This window comes from Protomyctophum parallelum (assembly GCF_964188405.1).
Source record: "Protomyctophum parallelum genome assembly, chromosome: 12".
Classification (NCBI taxonomy): Eukaryota; Metazoa; Chordata; class Actinopteri; order Myctophiformes; family Myctophidae; genus Protomyctophum; species Protomyctophum parallelum.
The window spans coordinates 33,528,025-33,547,149 of NC_139712.1; positions in this window are offsets into that span (position 1 = coordinate 33,528,025).

A 19,125-nucleotide genomic window follows, 5' to 3' on the forward strand; every position below is an offset into this window, starting at 1 on the left:
AGAGGTCTCTGGTTGTCCGGCTACGCCAGACTAAAGACACATTCATAGTCCAGTTTGACACATTCATAGTCCAGTTTTCAGTGAATAGGTGCCCACCGAAACGGTGGTTGGTAAAAACAGAGATGTGTTGTGTGAGTGGTGACCACCGCAGCGTGACGTCATGTTGTAGTTTTCGGTGGTCATTCAACCTCTTCACCGAAAACAGGACTATGGATTGGCCTTTAATCAAGTGGGCATGAAAATGAGGTGTACGACGTGAGGATGAGTGCGTTCTGCTTGGGGCTCATTGACTTACATAGGTGGGGTTGGGATCCGGAACCGCATCCAGCATTGAGGAACCGGACTCGGGTCTGTCACAATGGGAACTGTTCCGGAACTATATGTTTTTTCCCAAGCTGTCAGAGCTGGTATGTGGACTTCATGTCTGCTATACAATTATACAATTACAATACTGGTGGTTCTCATTGTAAGTACCACCATAACCTTGAGAGTGTACAAATGGATCCATTTGGTTCCGTTTGCACACACTTTGTGACTTTGTGAGGGTCACCACTGGACCTCACTTTGAGGAACTGCATACTGCATCTATGATTGAATTTGTGTCCATAATGAAAGCAAAAAAAGTATTTTTAAATGTATAGGAATTGTTAAAGGGAACATTAAGGAATCAGACCGTTAAGGGGGAATTGTTCAAATCCTAAAGGATCCCAACACTAAACGTAATTGACTACTGCAGTCATGTCTAATTGTCTATGAGGCATTGTCCCCCAAAAAGCCATAGGTCAGGTCCCTAATATGCCTTTACAATGTTTGGCTTTCACATAATATGTTAACAAGCACTGTGTGATGACGACGAGCTCTCGTTCTAGATGTATGTCTCACTTTAATTATGTTACAATGTCGTTGCTGTTTCAAAGTTGGCCCGTCAAGGGCCATGTGTTGCACTTTAAGGACAAATGGAAATGCATAACGTTTGCCTGGCTTTTCTACAGCTTTGCTCGTTTTGAAGCAGAGTGCCTTTATCTGACATTAAGTTTTGGTGCTCTTGCTTTTCATGTCGGGATGCCCCACTCGTTGCTTCACTCCGTCTTGCAATCCGCCTCCAAACATTAAGTGCCTTGCATTTGTTTTGTTCATTGTTTTTTGGTGTGTTTCTTTGCGCTGTTGCTAGGTCTACAGATTTAGCATACTACCATTTTAAAAATGTCAATTGTTACTCAGATGGTGAGAATGTTTTAAATGACACTTTGTGTGTGTGTGTGTGTGTGTGTGTGTGTGTGTGTGTGTGTGTGTGTGTGTGTGTGTGTGTGGCTGCTTAGGATTAAGTGAACCTAAAACACTGGTTTTGTAAAGCATCTGGTTCAGGGCAGCACTAGTGGAACTGTTGGTTTTCTATCATGTGCGTATCTAATTGAATTCATCTGGTATTTCTGATCCAAAGTTCAAAGAGGAGTAGCGCACATCGGAACTCTTGAATGCATGGGGGCCCCGATCCAATAATCCAAGAGTATTAAGCCGTGCACTATTGTTGCTCCCTATTAGTCCATTTTATTTTATTTAAAATGTATTGTTTTTTTTTTCAATCGCAAGTGAACATGCCTTCTTTAGTCTGAACTAGACTATGGGAGAACAACAGTGTGTGCGGCTCAACTTTGTACTCTTTGATTTCAGATCTAAAGCCCAGTCACCACCAGTGATTTGCAACGCAACAAGCTGCAACTTGCAACCATTTGCAACGTATAATCCCCCAAACTGAGCGACCTGAAACATGGCAATTCAGACCGCTGCAATTTCTCTGCCACATATTGTCACATTGTTGCATCGCGAACCATTGCCCTGGACTGTGTTTGACTCATCCCTGATTAGACTGCTTGCCCGACAAGGACACCAGGTGAATGCCGTTATTTTCACACTAGTGCAGTGGTTCTCAACCGGTGGGCCACAGGGGTATTTCAAGTTGGGCCCCCCTGAAATCATTGGAGAAACTCCTTACTTTTTCTTTAAAACCTAGAAAACAAGTTTTCATTGTGATAGCGATGAATAGGAACTTATAGTTCCATTGATCCAAGCCCAGAAACACAAGTTGTTAGATCATTAAAATAAATATGCTCTGCAATAAAATGCACACGGCCCACCTATCTGACCACTTTCCAGATGGTCTGGCAAGTGGTTTGGCACTGGCCCTGGTCCAGAAAAGGTTGGGAACAACTGTCCTAGTGGCATAAAACAGGCAGCATCTGGGGTTCAGGAACCCCTGCCGAGTACATACTGTAATGGCGTGTAAATGATCAGACCTACAGTTGCACTACAGAAGAGCTTACTTAACATTTATGATTAATGTGTGATTGCCATTATTATTATTATGGGTATAAGGGATAGCTGACATAGTCTTGAGTCTTGACATGAATATGCCATAAATCACAATTAATTATTGAAAGCAAAATTAAATGAATCATGTACAGGTATTTTTGTTGTTGGAATATCACTTTGTTCTAGAGAAATGGTGAATGGTGTTTTCTTAAATACATCACATCACACAACACCTCACAAAAAAAGTATGGAAATATATTTTGGACCATAAATATATTTTCCACAAATATTAACATACAGTATATTTGGCCACTTAAGGTATCTTGTTTAAAATATATTTACACATCAACCATGTTTGTCTTCTCTGGGGTCTAAATGTGGAGTTATTCATCAGGATTGTCATGCAGTCATTACAGGTGTGAATAAATATTTTACATGACATATCCTCTAACATTAATAGGCCTTTTTGTTTCAACCCCAGGGCAGAGTTACAAAAATATATCTAGCTCCTCAGCATCCATTTTGTAGTGTTTGTCAGGTTGTGGTCCCCGTGCAGTTCAAATGATAGCCTATGTTTATATTGGTGGGTCGCGGCCTGAAAGGTTTTGGAACCCAAACAACCCATCCTCTGAGGACCGTTCGGTTGGCATATTTTCAGGTGGGCATATCAATTTTATATCCAATCAGGAGAGAGTGCATACAGGATAAGTGAAATGGAACACTATTTGATGCTGATAAATGTACTCTCCCCTGAGAGGTGAAAATGAAATTGGCAACCCACCTGAAATGTATTGTAACGAGGGAACAACTGCCATGATCCTATGCCCTGCTACTATCTTGCCACGTAGAGCGTCGCAGTCCCAGATTCGGCACTAACAAGGGACTAAATTAATTTAGCTCCAATGCCACCAAAATGTGGAACGCCATACCAACAGTCATTAAGACAGGCTCCTTCAAAACCACTCTCAAAGGGCACCTTGAATTGAAGGGCTGCAACTTGAGGTCACTTTGAATTGAAAATGGTGGGCACTATTGTAAACAAGTGTAATGCTTTTATGGTGTATACATCAGTGGTCTATTTGGTTTCATTTGTATAGTCACAGTTATACAGACCTTCGAAAGACCCCCTAAGGAACCCTTTTTGGTTTTGTTGCATTCCTAAGCCAATACTACTACCAGAGACTCCACCAGTCATCATTTTCTTAGGAATGTGACAAAAACAAGCTTTTAAGGGACACAGGCAGACAGATAATGTCATTTATTTATCTTTAAAGCGATCAAATTAAACTCAGGTGTGTGGTTCTTGTTTCTTGTATAGGCCTAAAACAAGATTAGATTGAAAATGTTTCTCAACACAAGTCCTGTGGAAAAAGGTGGTCACTCAACAAAAGTTTAATGTTTACCGGTATGTATGTTTCATTATTATAAAATCTGGTGTGTGTATAATGGATGCATGCATGCATCTATACATCTGTGTTCACTCATCTGTCCAGTGAAATAATCTGCATGTCCACTGGACAAGAGCTCTTTCCTTTGGGAAACAGTTGTTTCCTACATTAAAAGATTCATACGTAAACTAGAAAAGTGCTCCTCGCAGAACAGGTCTCAGCCAGGACGTACTTACTTGCCTAACTGAAAAATCTAACTTATACACCTTGATCCCATGTGTATAGTTTGACAAAATCTGTAGAGTAGCAAAATAGTGTGTTTTGAAGAAAACACACTATGGCAGAAAATGTGATCTTGTACGGTCATGATGACAAGTTTTCATAATCGGGTAACACTTACTGATAAGGTTCAGGAAGTAATGACTAATACAGTAATGACTGTAATGACTAATGCATTACTTCTATTACTACTATCATTAACCATGATTCATGGCTTTCATGATTTCATTTATAGATCTAATTTTATCTCCCAAATCTATGCCCATAGGGTTAGTGAGCAGACTTGGTCTCGCTGGAGGTCGTTCATGATTGTCCCCATGAGTAATTTTTCTCAATTCTATATGCCCAGGATGTGTGCTCATAGACGGATAGGGTTAGTGAGCCAACTCTGTCTCTTTGGAGGTTTCCCTGGTTGTCACTCCAGAGAGACCGAGTCTGCTCACTATGAACACTCATCGTGGGCATAGATTTGGGTGATACAAAAAATGAAATTATGACAGCCATGTATCATGGTTAACTAATCATGGTAGCCTCATGATGAATTTATCATGAAGCAAGTAATGCTTAACTAATGTATTAGTTCATAAAAACGAGAAAAGAAACCTTAAGGAGAAAAATAGCAGATCTACAATCTCTTTCTTCTCTTTCAGGTCTTTAGCTAAAATGTGTGGGAACCACTTGTCTAAATAATGTAGAAACTCAGAGGCAATTGCCTCAGAATGTGGGCTTGTATATTCCAGCATTTATCATATTTTCTTTAATGGTGCATAAGTGAGTTAGCCTGGTTTCCAGCCCATAGACCCCGCCCACTCGACTGAGCGCACTGCTGGAAGCTATCAGAGTCTGACAATCAGGCTATAAGTGAGTGTGAGTCTACCTTGCTTTGTATTGACGTGCTGCCCAGAATAAATCCTCATGGACCCTATTGGTGCTGGAGGCGTTCTATCCTTCAAGAACGTTTATGATCCCACAGCTGGAGTATTTGCCGTCAGTCTGGCGCCAAAGCTGCCTATGCTGCAGGGAATGGTAATGTGTGTTCTATGGTCTTACAGTAGGCCTATCTACCTCACATCAAAGAGGTATGTCTAAATAGGTCTACTGTACATGGTGTTTGGTCCAGACATGTAGATATTCAACATATCAGTAGTAGGTTCCAGAAATGTACAAGGCCAACATTTTATTCTTGCAACTGGTTTTGATTTAACCACTAAATCACCTAGCTGTGAATGTGTTCCAATAAGACTTCCAACACACGTGGGCATGCATATGCATGCACACCACTAACCTTACTACTCCTATGCTATGAGTGTGTGACAAGTGCCAACGCATGTGAAGCCATTTTTTATTACTTATCTGATACCTGGAAGGTATCAGATAAGCCTCGGGAGGAATCCAGCAACCAAAGTTTCGCAACCAAAGACTTTTTTTATAACTCTCTCTGCAGTGCCAGTATCAGACATAGATAGTCATCATAGGCTTTGTGTAAACCATTCACCATTCTTTCAAATAATAGCAAAACAGTGACAGGGAAAACTATTATGTTATTGTTAACAATACCTCTCAAATGTAATTTTAATATACGTTTGTGCGGGCCTATACTGTACTTCCAAATGGGTGACATATTTTAATAGCACTCATCATGACACTTCCCCTGACAGTGGATCCAGTTAATGCAGTTATCATGCATGTGAATATACAGTTTGACAAAATACAGTATCCTCAATTAGTTGCACAAGAAACTGAGCTACTGTAGTAGTTCTATTTTTATTTATTTTTCTCTGTTTGATTGCCCTTAGTTGAGTCACCTGTGAAGACCACCTGAGACTGATCTGGTTGCTCCACATATTTTTCATACAGTAGGCAACCTCTGCTGCAGGTAGGCTACCTAACGGTTAACCAGACTATGTTGTGGTGCATTTATATTGTGTAGTGACTTTCTAGGGACATAATTCACCCTAAGAGAGTGGGCGGGGGTTTCGGGGTAAACAAGGAAGTGGGGGTGTGTGTGTTGTGTTGTCAGTATGATTGAAGAGAGTGAAATAAACAGACGTGCCGTTCTGCACATTCTGACTCAAAGATAGGAGTAGCATTCGTCTTACTTGCTATCCCTACATTGGTGACCCCGACATTCGTCTACTGGTCGTTTCCAGTGACTTAACTTTAATAACTTGACGTAACCCGAACGTAAGTTACTACGTAACTATGGCTATGAACGCTCCGATCAAATTACCGGAGTTTTGGGAAGCTTCTCCAGCAACATGGTTCGCACAGACTGAAGCCCAGTTCGCGTTGAGGGGCATTACCGACGACGTGGCTAAGTACTATCATGTCGTATCGGCCCTCGGAAGTTCAACAGCACTGAGAGTGGAGAGTTTAATTGTTTCTCCTCCTCGGGCGGCTAAATACGATGCGCTCAAGAGTCACCTGCTGAAGACATTCCAGCTCTCTGATGCGGAGCGCGCCGAACGTCTCTTCTCCTTGAACGGTCTGGGGGATAATAAACCGTCTGAACTGATGGATAGGATGCTGAACCTCATGGGACCAAACAAGCCAGAGTTCCTCTTCATCCACTTCTTCCTACGACAGCTGCCTTCTCAGGTACGGGCCGCTCTGGCCAACACTAAAATAACAGACTGCCGTGCCCTGGCTGCGGAGGCTGACAAGTTTTTCCTCGCTGGCCAGCAACAATGTGCAGCGGCGTGGCAGCCTGCCCTGCCCTCTTCACCACTGCCCCACGCCTCGACAGTCTCTGTTGCAGCGACAGCCCCACGCCAAGGGCGGGACACTGGTTTGTGCTATTACCATGCAAGGTATGGCCCCAATGCCAAGCGGTGCCGACCACCGTGTTCTTTTGACACATCGGGAAACGCCAGAGCCGGCGCACGGTAGTGGCCCTGTGTGCTGGCAGTCCTGGCAGGCTTCTTTTCATTCAGGATACAAAATCCGGACGTCGGTTCCTGTGTGACTCGGGTGCGCAGAGCAGCATCCTACCCGCTACTGCGGCAGACATGCAGGCCACCGGACATGACCCCCCAATGAAAGCTGATAATGGTACGCCCATCCGCACCTACGGCACCAGGCATGTGTCTCTGGGTTTCGGTGGGCAGAAGTTCACCTGGGACTTTGTGTTGGCGGACGTGTCCTTTCCTCTCATCGGCGCGGATTTCCTGTGCGCTTATGGACTACTGGTGGACGTGAAGAACCGCCGTGGGGCAGATGCTGTCGGACTGTCCAATGTGCTCTCCACCGCAGATGAGTACCTCCGGCTCCTCTGGGAGTTCCCGGCCCTCACGCAGCCTACCTTCTCGTCGTCCACAGCGAAGCATGGTGTGGAGCATCACATGGCCACTGCTGGTTCTCCGGTCTATGCTCGGGCTCGGCGTCTCGACCCTGCTAAACTTAACATCGCCAAAGCGGAGTTCGAGTCCATGGAGCGCCTTGGCATCATTCGCCGCTCCAGCAGCCCGTGGGCTTCCCCTCTTCATATGGTCTCAAAGCCTGGCGGTGGGTGGCGACCGTGCGGCGATTACCGCCGTCTTAACGAGGCGACTACGCCGGATCGTTATCCAGTGCCACACATCCAGGATTTTTCCGCCCACCTGGCCGGGAAGGTCATTTTCTCTTGATCTTGTACGTGGGTACCACCAGGTGCCTGTCCACGCGCTGGACATCCCCAAGACGGCTGTGATTACTCCGTTCGGCCTGTTCGAGTTTCTGCGCATGCCGTTCGGACTCAAGAACGCTGCACAGACGTTCCAGCGCCTCATGGATTCAGTGTTGCGGGACCTGCCTTTCCGTTTCGTCTTTCTTGATGACATTTTGATTGCTAGCACCTCCAGGACTGAGCACCTGTCGCACCTCCGAACTGTGTTCGAGCGGCTCAACGCACATGGCCTCATCATCAACCTGGCTAAGTGCCAGTTCGGCCTGGCGACCATTGATTTCCTTGGGCACCGAGTTACACGTGAGGGTGCTGTTCCCCTCCCATCAAAGGTGGAAGCCGTCGCAACCTTTCCCAGGCCGCATAATGTCAGATCTCTCCAAGAGTTCATCGGCATGGTAACATTTTATCACCGTTTCCTGCCCCGGGCGGCCCATGTCATGCGACCCCTGTACGAGGCCCTTAAACGCAAAACCCCCAAGCATGCTGTGGACTGGTCCCCAGAGAGGGACAGCGCGTTCAGGGCTGCCAAGGACGCTCTTGCTACTGCCACCATGCTAGCCCACCCTTTGCCCGGAGCTCCCATCGCCATCACTACTGATGCTTCGGACTATGCCGTCGGTGCAGTGCACGAGCAGTGGGTCGACGGTGCCTGGCAGCCCCTCGCCTTCTTCAGTCGCCAGTTGCGTCCCAACGAGCGCAAGTACAGCACTTTTGATCGCGAGCTCCTGGGCCTCTACCTGGCTGTCCGTCATTTCCGGTTCCTGCTGGAGGCTCGCTCCTTCACAGCGTTTGTGGATCACAGACCGTTGACTTTTGCCATGACGAAGGTGGCTGAACCGTGGTCTGCACGCCAACAGCGTCACCTCTCCTACATCTCGGAATTTACTACAGACATACGTCATGTCGCCGGCAAGACCAACCTCGTTGCTGATTGCCTGTCCCGAGCCGTCGTTGGAGCCGTTCATCTGGGAATCGACTATGTCCGCATGGCTGCGGATCAGGCGGCGGATCCGGACGTGCAGGCTTACAGGACAGCGATCACAGGGCTTCAGTTGCAGGATGTAGCCTTCGCCGGCACCGGTGCCACACTCCTGTGCGACGTTTCGCTGGGCCAGCCTAGGCCTGTTGTGCCCGGTGGGTGGCGTCGGCGTGTTTTTGACGCTGTTCATGCGCTTTCCCACCCGGGCAGGAAACCATCACAAAAGCTGGTTGCAGCCAAATTCGTCTGGCATGGCCTCAAAAAGGATGTCCGGGACTGGGTGACCACCTGCGTGGCGTGCCAACGATCTAAAGTGCACCGCCACACTAAGGCCCCCTTGGCGCCTTTCCTGGTGCCAGAACGGCGTTTTGACCACATCAACGTGGACCTGGTGGGTCCTCTACCTCCTTCCCATGGCTTCACCCACCTTCTTACCATGGTGGACAGGACAACCCGCTGGCCGGAGGCCATTCCCCTGTCTTCGACGACGACTGCTGAGGTGGCCCGGGCGTTCATCGGGTCCTGGGTTGCTCGTTTCGGCGCCCCGTCTGACCTGTCCAGTGACCGTGGTTCCCAGTTCACGTCTGAGCTGTGGACCGCTGTTGCTGAGGGCCTGGGCATAAAGCTCCACTGCACCACTGCATACCACCCGCAGGGCAACGGCATGTGCGAACGTTTTCATCGCGCTATGAAAGCCGCTCTGAGGGCCACCCTCACAGACAATGCCTGGATCGACAAGCTCCCGTGGGTTATGCTGGGCATCAGGACAGCTCCCAAGGAGGATCTCCTGTCCTCATCTGCCGAGTTGGTTTACGGCCAGCCACTGCGGGTCCCGGGGGATTTCGTCCCCTCAGCCACGACCCCCTGGTCAGCCCCTCGTCAACGTTCTTTGCTTCTGGATCAGGCCATGACCTTTGCCCCCGTACCCCCTGCACACCACGGCCTACCTCAGTCTCACGTTCCTGCCTCCCTGCAGTCAGCGGAGTATGTTTTCGTTCGACATGACGCTCACCGCGGACCCCTGAGGCCCCCTTACGATGGCCCTTTCCGGGTCCTGACAGCGGGGGACAAGACCTTTGTCGTTGAGGTCGGCGGCAGGACAGAACTAATTTCTGTGGATCGTCTTAAGCCGGCCCACCTGGATTTGGATCGGCCCCTTGGACTGGCGCAGCCTCCGCGGCGGGGACGCCCTCCCGCCCCTTCCCTTTCCCCCCCTCCCCGCGACAGGCCGGGCTTGGCCTCCCGCCCCCCCTCACACGCCCCACTCCTCCACGCGCCGGCTACTGCGCCCGTCCGGCGGAGCCGTGGAGGTTGGGCCATTCGCCCCCCTCTTCGTTTACTTTGACTTTCTTTTTCTGTTCTATGGTGAATTCTGGGGGGGCCTGTGTAGTGACTTTCTAGGGACATAATTCACCCTAAGAGAGTGGGCGGGGGTTTCTGGGTAAAAGGAAGTGGGGGTGTGTGTGTTGTGTTGTCAGTATGATTGAAGAGAGTGAAATAAACAGACGTGCCGTTCTGCACATTCTGACTCAAAGATAGGAGTAGCATTCGTCTTACTTGCTATCCCTACAATAGCGCCTTTATCCAAGGTGCTTTACATTGCATTTACAGTGCATTACATTCACCCATTCATACACCAATTGCGGCAGAAGCCATGCAAGGTACCAACCAGCACATCGGGAGCAATTTGGGGTTCAGTGTCTTGCCCAAGGACACTTTGACATGTAGACGAAAGAAGCCGGGATTCGAACCGCCGACCCATGGATCATTGGACAACCTGCTCTACCTCCTGAGCCACTGTCACACCTTTGGTTGTAATTCCCATTGAATGGGTTAGGTCCTAACCCATTAATTCCTAACAACATAGACATGCCACACATATGCATTATATAAATGAATACCCTGGCCCCTAAGCCTAAATGGTAAAACAATATTCAATCAAATGAATGAATCCATAGCCTTGTACAATTATTGTAACCATTGTAGCCATAGTGTCCAAACAACCAACCCAGGTAATGGAACCCTGGTGTGAGCGTCTAGCTCTGTTACAATTTCACAATAATGCTTTGGCACTGACAACATTCTCATCATGCCAATGAAGCCCCATTGAATTGGATTAATCCTAGTCTGTTTGAGTTTGGGTGGGAATCGCTGAATGTCCCTTCTGAAATGTCAGTGTTTTAAATGGCACCTCCAGGACAGCGATCATAGTAAAGTGATGACATGCGCGGTGCCTCAGCCTATAATGTGAGCAGGGTGTTGAGACAAACCCGGAGCTTTAAATTACCATACTTCAGAGTGATCAGGAACAGATGAGTAAAAGTCCAAAGTGGTGAATTACAGTAGGCTACTGAATGTCTCGTATGCCTGAAATCCAAACCAAAACAAGTATAACTTTAGGTTAAACTGATGTTTATATTGTAATAATCAGTGATGTGTCATGTTCATGTTTGAAATTATACGATTTACAATCAAAATGTCAATGCCTATCTGTTACATATTATAAAATGCATTTACCATAACTTTTGCTCTTAAATTGTACCATAATTTGATGGTCTGCTAAGCAGGAGTCACAGAGGAAACAGAAAACAGATCCAGATGGAAACAGATCAATGTTCCACTGCGGCAACCCCAATGAGAATTAGCCGAAAGTATAGGTTCCAGCCCTACATACCACTATCATGAGGTATGTGAGACTCAACCACGTCGTATGTGGTTCATTAGTCTGCCTTTTTCTCATCTTGTTTTCTAGGTTTCTATGGAAGTATTTAATGAGACTTATGAAAAACAAGCGTACACCTGTTGTTCATCATGAACCACGGTGTCGCAGAGAAATCGGTGTGGAATTAAATGCTCATGTGAAAGTGCCACACATCCACCAACTCGTGTTTATAAATGGTTAGAAAACTCATTGACCTGTTAATAATTAGTTTAAGTTCATTAATGTACTGTAGCTAAAGCATGCCAGAAATTATAGCTGAGAAAACAAGGAAGAAAGTAACGCAACTTCACAGATTATATAGTAAAAAACATCAGACCCGTCTGATGAGTGGTGCTGTACTGTACTGTACTGTACTGTACTGTACTGTACTGTACTGTACTGTACTGTACTGTACTGTACTGTACTGTACTGTACTGTACTGTACTGTACTGTACTGTACTGTACTGTACTGTACTGTACTGTACAAGCCCACCTCCCTGGCCTGTGTATGTCTGTGTGTTAGGCTGTGCAACACTATTTCCGTGCTCGGACACAGGGACACATCCACACAGAGTGGTTGCACCACTCAAAATTTAGGTGAGAAGGTAAGTGAAAAACAAAATGACAAAACGCTGCTCATCCACCATAGACTTGAGTAAGGTGCTGGAGCCAAGAGGAAACCAAATGAACAAAAAAAGCCAGCCTCGCACACTCAAAGCTGTGCAATAATCCGATTTATTTTATTGCATTCCAAACTTTCAGTTATATAGACCTTCTTCAGGCATGAAGCAATTGGTGAATGTGACAGTATTTGAGTGCTCAGGATAAAAAAAAAAAACAGATGTTTGCACAGCTTTGAGTGTGTGGTGGCTGCCTTTTATTGTTTAGGTGAGGTGGAGCGAATGAAAAAACGAAATGATTTGGTGGCCTGTATTTTCATGATATGATGCCATAAAGCATGTTGGTTCAGAGGAACACATTGTGGGAAAATTAAGCTTCAAAGGGAAGCCAAAACACGGATCAGTGCCCACAAGTAAAGTGTAGACTGACACTTTACTTGTGGGCACTGATCCGTGTCTCTAACTGCAAGCACATTGGCTCATTGAACCAAACAGCTGTTAGTGGCATTGTCACCACTGTCCAGGGAAACCAGTGATGACTTATGATTTCTTGTAAAAGTTATTGTATTATTATTGTATGTGGTGGGTATGGTGCGTTTGTTTGGGTTGGGTTGTAAACTCTAAACCAGTGGTTCTCAAACATTTTCATGTCAAGGACCCAAATTGACATGCATTCTGCAGACCCCCATATGAAAATATTTTCTGCTAGAGAAAAGTTTTGAAGATTTATCAAAATGTTTCGAAAATAGCCGATCTACAAGCTCAAAATGGGCAGTAATGGGACGCGTTTGTGAGCTTGTAGATTGGCTATTTTCAAAGTATAAAATGGGATTAAAGTGGTAAAATGTTCGATATTTCGCTGTGGACTGTCTAGAACCTCCTCAGACCAAACTTTGAAGAAAAGAAAAGAAAAAAAAAATCACAATTATTGATTTAATTGTATTGTCTATTGCTCTCATCAAGCTTTGACAATGAGTTGAAAATGAGCCTGATTGAGGCACGGCATGCATGCTGTTTCTTATTGGTTTAGGGTGGAGACCTCAATCCAGAATGATTAAAATCCACAGCTAATGGATTCTAAATCCTTCCAGAACATCAACTTACAACAATGCTCAGCAGTGATGAATCATAATGTGGTTCTTCTCCACAACACGGAATGAAGCTTTGTTTCTGTATGAAAGCATCTCCCCAAATGTGTCGGTTAATAAGGTTTTGGAGCTATGTTTTGGAGTCGTTGGGGTAAATCACAGCTGGAATTATTTGTTTGTTACATTTCTTGTTGCTTAAACTCAGCCAGATCGAGCGACACACTATTGAAAAGGGACTTTGCAAAAACAACCCACCAGCAATGGGGCAAAGCTCAAATGAAAGCTTGCCATGTGGTATTAAATCTAAAGAATATACAGAAGGTTAAATAAAGTGCTAAAGATATTGAGCTTGACCCAAAACTGTTTCTATTAGGTCTTTACCCACCTGGCCATAAGATTCAGAGTAGCGAACAAAGATTCCTGGATTTATGTTTACTACAAGCCAAAAGGGCTATAGCCTTATCGTGGAAAAAGATAGGCAAACCCAGTATTGCTCAGTGGTTTAGGGAGTTATCATTGTGTCTTCCTCTGGAAAGAATTACTTATACTTTGAAGAATAAACAGAAGATGTTTGATAAGATATGGGGAAGGTTTATCCAATATATTACGGTTAATGATTTATCTTATTTAATGGTGGAAATTGTCTAATTTTATTCTCTGCAGCTGTTTGGTCTTGTGGCCATAAGGACTCTGTTGTTGTTGTTAACATTTTAATTGACATTATTTTATTATACTGTACTTATATATGTATGTTATTGTTTTGTTTTGTTTGTTTTTTATTTTAAGTAATTGTATTGTATTGTCTGTATTATGTCTTGTTTTGTTGTATTGTCTGTTTGTAAAAGAAAAAAAACAATAAATATATTGTTAAAGAAAATAAAAGTGCTAAAACAAAAACCCTTACAGTAGGTGTTGATGTCGGGTGAAAACATTGTAATTCCTTTTTTATGGGGCGCTAACCCATCCTATGCCCAGTTTTCCGGGTTTCTGTGAACACAAACATTGGCTTGTGATTGGCTGATCACTCCATAGCGATGATTTGATTGGCTGAGCAAAGTACATATTGAAGTGAAGACACCAAAATAAGCGATTGGCCGGAATAACATTAGTCACAAGGTTTCTGCCCGACGATCAACGAGGACCGAATCTATAGAAAACTAGAACTGCACTCTGTCGAGTGCATACTTGCTTGTTGCACACTAGTAGGCCATAAATGGCCAACTAGTGCGCAAGCAGAGCGCGCAAGTCCTTTCGACCGCTGTAAACTGTCAAATCTCAGTATCTCTGTGAAGGAACGTTTGAAATGTATAATTTTTAGATGTAACTATTTGCTACCTACCTACTTTATGCATATAAACACCTAGTATTATTAAGTATGATTCAAGTTTCTATCTATATAAGTTTGGGTGAAGAGCTAGACATACATATACACACCACGTACTCTGGTCCCAGCAGATCAGGCACAACTTGCTATTTTATTTTTACTGATTATGTATATAGTATACGTATGACTAGCTCTAAATGATGACGTAAGAGATATGGTCATTTGTGGTCGTTTGGTCCCAGCAAAGCAGGCATATACTATAGGCATATACTATATATAGTATATATATAGTATTTAGGCATATACTATATACGTATACATTAGGGTGTTTCTTAAAACGCAAAGTTTTGAAAGTCTAAGCTCCAACCCCCTGAATTGGTTACACTAGTTGAGAAAACCCTCCTGGTGAATTTTTTCCTCAATCGGACAACATTTACACCTTCCTCATGGACCCTGAAGTTTCACCCCGAGGATCCCAGACTACGGCAGGGCATAAACTGTGCTACAATTAATTTTAAGGATATCTTAACAAGGGGGGTGTCTATTTTATGTGTTTTTCTACCAGGAGTTCAAATCTGTGCTTATTTTTTGGATAGGACCATTCTTACCTACATCATTTTACATTTAAAAATACCTATTTTACCCTTTCAAACCTATTTATAAGATATTGTAAGATAAATGTTTTTCCAAAGCCAAATCCCCAATCAATGTACATATTAACAGGTGATACATATTTACAGCATGTTTATCACTTCCAAACAACAGTCCCACCCTTGACGTTTAGCCTGAGTTGCAGTAGCTCTCGCGGTTTGCAATTTTCTTTTCAGGTTGTCATCAATCCATGAAGCATGGCAGCAGCAGCAAAAAGTCGAAGCATGGCAGCAGCAGCAAAAAGTCAGTATTTGATTGCTCCATTGGAGAGTATTGCTGGGTCTCAACTTCCCTCTATAGAAGAAGTGCTGGGACTACTGATTTACAGAATCAAGACCGAGAAGAAATCTGCGCGGGAGGCGGCCAGCTCTGTCATGGCAATTGTCATTGAGGTCTGGTTAAAGGCCAGCATCCCAACTCAGAGAAAAGACACCATCCTGATTCCTGACAAAGATTCTTAAACTCCATAAGGAGTTTCACAAAGTCAAGCAGAACAAGGGGCGAGCTGGATCTCAAGCGGTGCGTGAGGACGCTTTCAAGAAGCGGTCGAAGAATCTTTTCGATGTCGCTGCCAGCAATGCCCTGGACATCCTCAAGATTGAGGAAGATAAGGCCTTTCTGCTGGCTCAGCGCGAACCTGGTCGCCGTGGAAAGCTGGGATGTGTCGACACACAGTTAGCTGCTGTGGAGGCCCGCGTCGCTCAACGCCATGAGCAGCAGAAGGGACGGAGGCAGCGTGCGGAGGATGAAGCCAACACATCCATGACCTCCGTGGAAATGGAATCATCGTCCACCTCTGCAGATGACACCACTGGGGAGGAGAGAGCAGACGATGAAGCGAGACCTCCAAAGCGCTCCAGGAGGGCTGCAACAGAGACAAGGGGTGTGAAAAACGTGATCACGCCAAGTGTGGCGGCGGCTCTGGATAGGACCAAGATTCCCGACCGGGGAGCAGTCTATGTCCTGTCTGCGGCAGCCCACTCACTCGGCCATGACGTCTCCGAGCTGAAAGCAAATCGCCATCTTCGTCAGTCGCCTGTACGCAAAAGCCTGGACACTGGCTCCGGAGGCCGCAGCTGCCCCTCGACACGACCTGCAACTGCTGAAGGATCTGACGACCTACATGGACGACGTCAACCGGGATGTGGGCAAGGCAGCTCTGACCAAGCTGCAAGGCCACCTGTGGTACCTCTCCGAGGAGCTTGTCGCTCTGGCAGTCTTCGACCCCATGGTCACGATGGAGGAGAAGAGGGGAATCCTCAATTCACTTCACACCACAGAGGGAGATGAATCTCCAGCGAAGCGCCCACAGCTACTGCCCAGCCAAGCCGTCTCTGGACTCCAGCTGCAAGATATGGCATCAACCAACACACGACAGTTCTTCCAGAAGCTGTGCCTGGAAGACGGGTTCCTCGACGCCGATCCCACGACCTGGCTGGAGCGGGAAGACTTCTGTACAGCAGCGGCTTTTGTGCAGGGTATAGCGGTCATCAACGACCATGCGGAGCGAGGAGTTGCCCTCATCCAGGAATACAACCGCAAGCTCACCAAGGATGAGGAGCAACTGCAATTTCTCCTCCAAGTTGTCTCTTGTCATCGCGCAGAGTTCCCAGACTCCAGAAAGAAAACCATCGCTGTTGGCATGGCAGCCCAGAAGGAGGAGCAGGAGCACTGAGTCGGACGGGCCTGGGAGCCTTGTGGATAAACTGCAGTTGCACTTGATTTACGTTGGGCTACAGCCACTAAAAACTATGTATTTGAGGTAGAATGACATTCTCCTTAAGCTTTTTGTTATAGTTTGATATATTTAACTGTGTAAAGAAGTAAGCATTTAAAAAAATCCATTGCACTGAATTGTCTACTCCATTGCACTAATTTGTCTACTCCATTGCACTGATTTGTTTACTCTATTGCACAGATTTTTCTTATGTTGTTGTTATTCATTACTCACTTCTCATGTTACGACTTTAAAAAATAAAATAATTATATAAAGGCTTTGGCAAAATGATTTCACATATAGGCTACTTTTCCATTGAAAGAGGTTTGAAAGGTTAAAATTGGCATTTTTAAATGCAAAATGATGTAGGTAAGAATGGTCCTATCCAAAAAATAGCCCATATTTGAACTCCTGGTAGAAAAACACATAAAATAGACACCCCCCTTGTTAAGATATCCTTAAAATTAATTTTAGCACCGTTTATGCCCTGCCCTAGTCTGGGATCCTCGGGGTGAAACTTCAGGGTCCATGAGGAAGGGGTAAATGTTGTCCGATTGAGGAAAAAAAATCACCAGGAGGGTTTTCTCAACTAGTGTAACCAATTCAGGGGGTTGGAGCTTAGACTTTCAAAACTTTGCGTTTTAAGAAACACCCTAGTATACATTATACTATATAGAGTGTGTAGTTGTAAGTTGATTAGCGGTATACTGTGGTTACTTTGCGCCAAAAACCGTGACAGCTGTCCCGCCATTTGATGTTTATGCAAGAAAACAGCAAATCTGTGCCTGGTTTGCTGGGACCAAACGACCACAAATTACCATATTTCTTACGTCATCATTAAGAGCTAGTCATACATATACACACCACGTACTCTGGTCCCAGCAGATCAGGCACAATTTGCTATTTTATTTTTACTGATTATATATATAGTATACGTATGACTAGCTCTAAATGATGACGTAAGAAATATATATAGTATATATATAGTATATAGGCATATACTATATACGTATACATATATACTCTATACTCTATACTGTATAAAGTGTGTAGTTGTAAGTTGATTAGCGGTATACTGTGGTTACTTTGCGCCAAAAACCGTGACAGCTGTCCCGCCATTTGATGTTTATGCAAGAAAACAGCAAATCTGTGCCTGGTTTGCTGGGACCAAATGACCACAAATGACCATATTTCTTACGTCATCATTAAGAGCTAGTCATACATATACACACCACGTACTCTGGTCCCAGCAGATCAGGCACAATTTGCTATTTTATTTTTACTGATTATGTATAGTATACGTATGACTAGCTCTAAATGATGATGTAAGAAATATATATAGTATATATATAGTATATAGGCATATACGTATACATATATACTCTATACTCTATACTGTATAAAGTGTGTAGTTGTAAGTTGATTAGCGGTATACTGTGGTTACTTTGCGCCAAAAACCGTGACAGCTGTCCCGCCATTTGATGTTTATGCAAGAAAGCAGCAAATCTGTGCCTGGTTTGCTGGGACCAAATGACCACAAATGACCATATTTATTACGTCATCATTAAGAGCTAGTCATACATATACACACCACGTACTCTGGTCCCAGCAGATCAGTCACAATTTGCTATTTTATTTTTACTGATTATGTATATAGTATACGTATGACTAGCTCTAAATGATGACGTAAGAAATATGGTCATTTGTGGTCATTTGGTCCCAGCAAAACAGGCACAGATTTGATGTTTTTCTGCATAAACATCGAATGGCGGGACAGCTGTCACGGCGGAAGAGACCGGGCGAAAACATTACTTGCGCGCTCTGCTTGCGCAAGTAATTATTCACCAGGTGAAACCAGCTTATCTATCGTAAATGGTTTCGGCCTTCTAACCCAAAGGTACAAAATGAGTGGAGGTCTTGCAGTAAGTCACAGGGTTTTAGTGAGTTCTCAACAAAAAGGGATGATAAGAAGGGGTGTTCCACAATCATCCAAAACCTTATTTATATAGCACTTTTACTGCAATCAAAAGCAACACATAAGTTATAAAATAAGAGCCAATACTACATACACTACATACATACTACTATACAATAAAACGTTACAGTTTTCGAAGTATAGGCCTATAAAGACTTTAAGACAGGGGTGTCAAATTGGTGATCGTCGTCTTCTGCGGCCCGCTTGCCTCAAGCAAAAAATAATAATATATATTTTTTTTTAATAGCCAAAATATAGGCTAATAAGTAGGCTGCATGATATATCGAACATGTACCTTCATCAGAGTGGAGAATATAAGTATAAATCAAGTTGAGCAAAGCCACTCTTCTCTGCCCCTCTCTCTAACAGACACAGTTAACGATCGCTTGTTAAGTGCCTGCCAGACAGACAATCAGATGAAATGAAGGC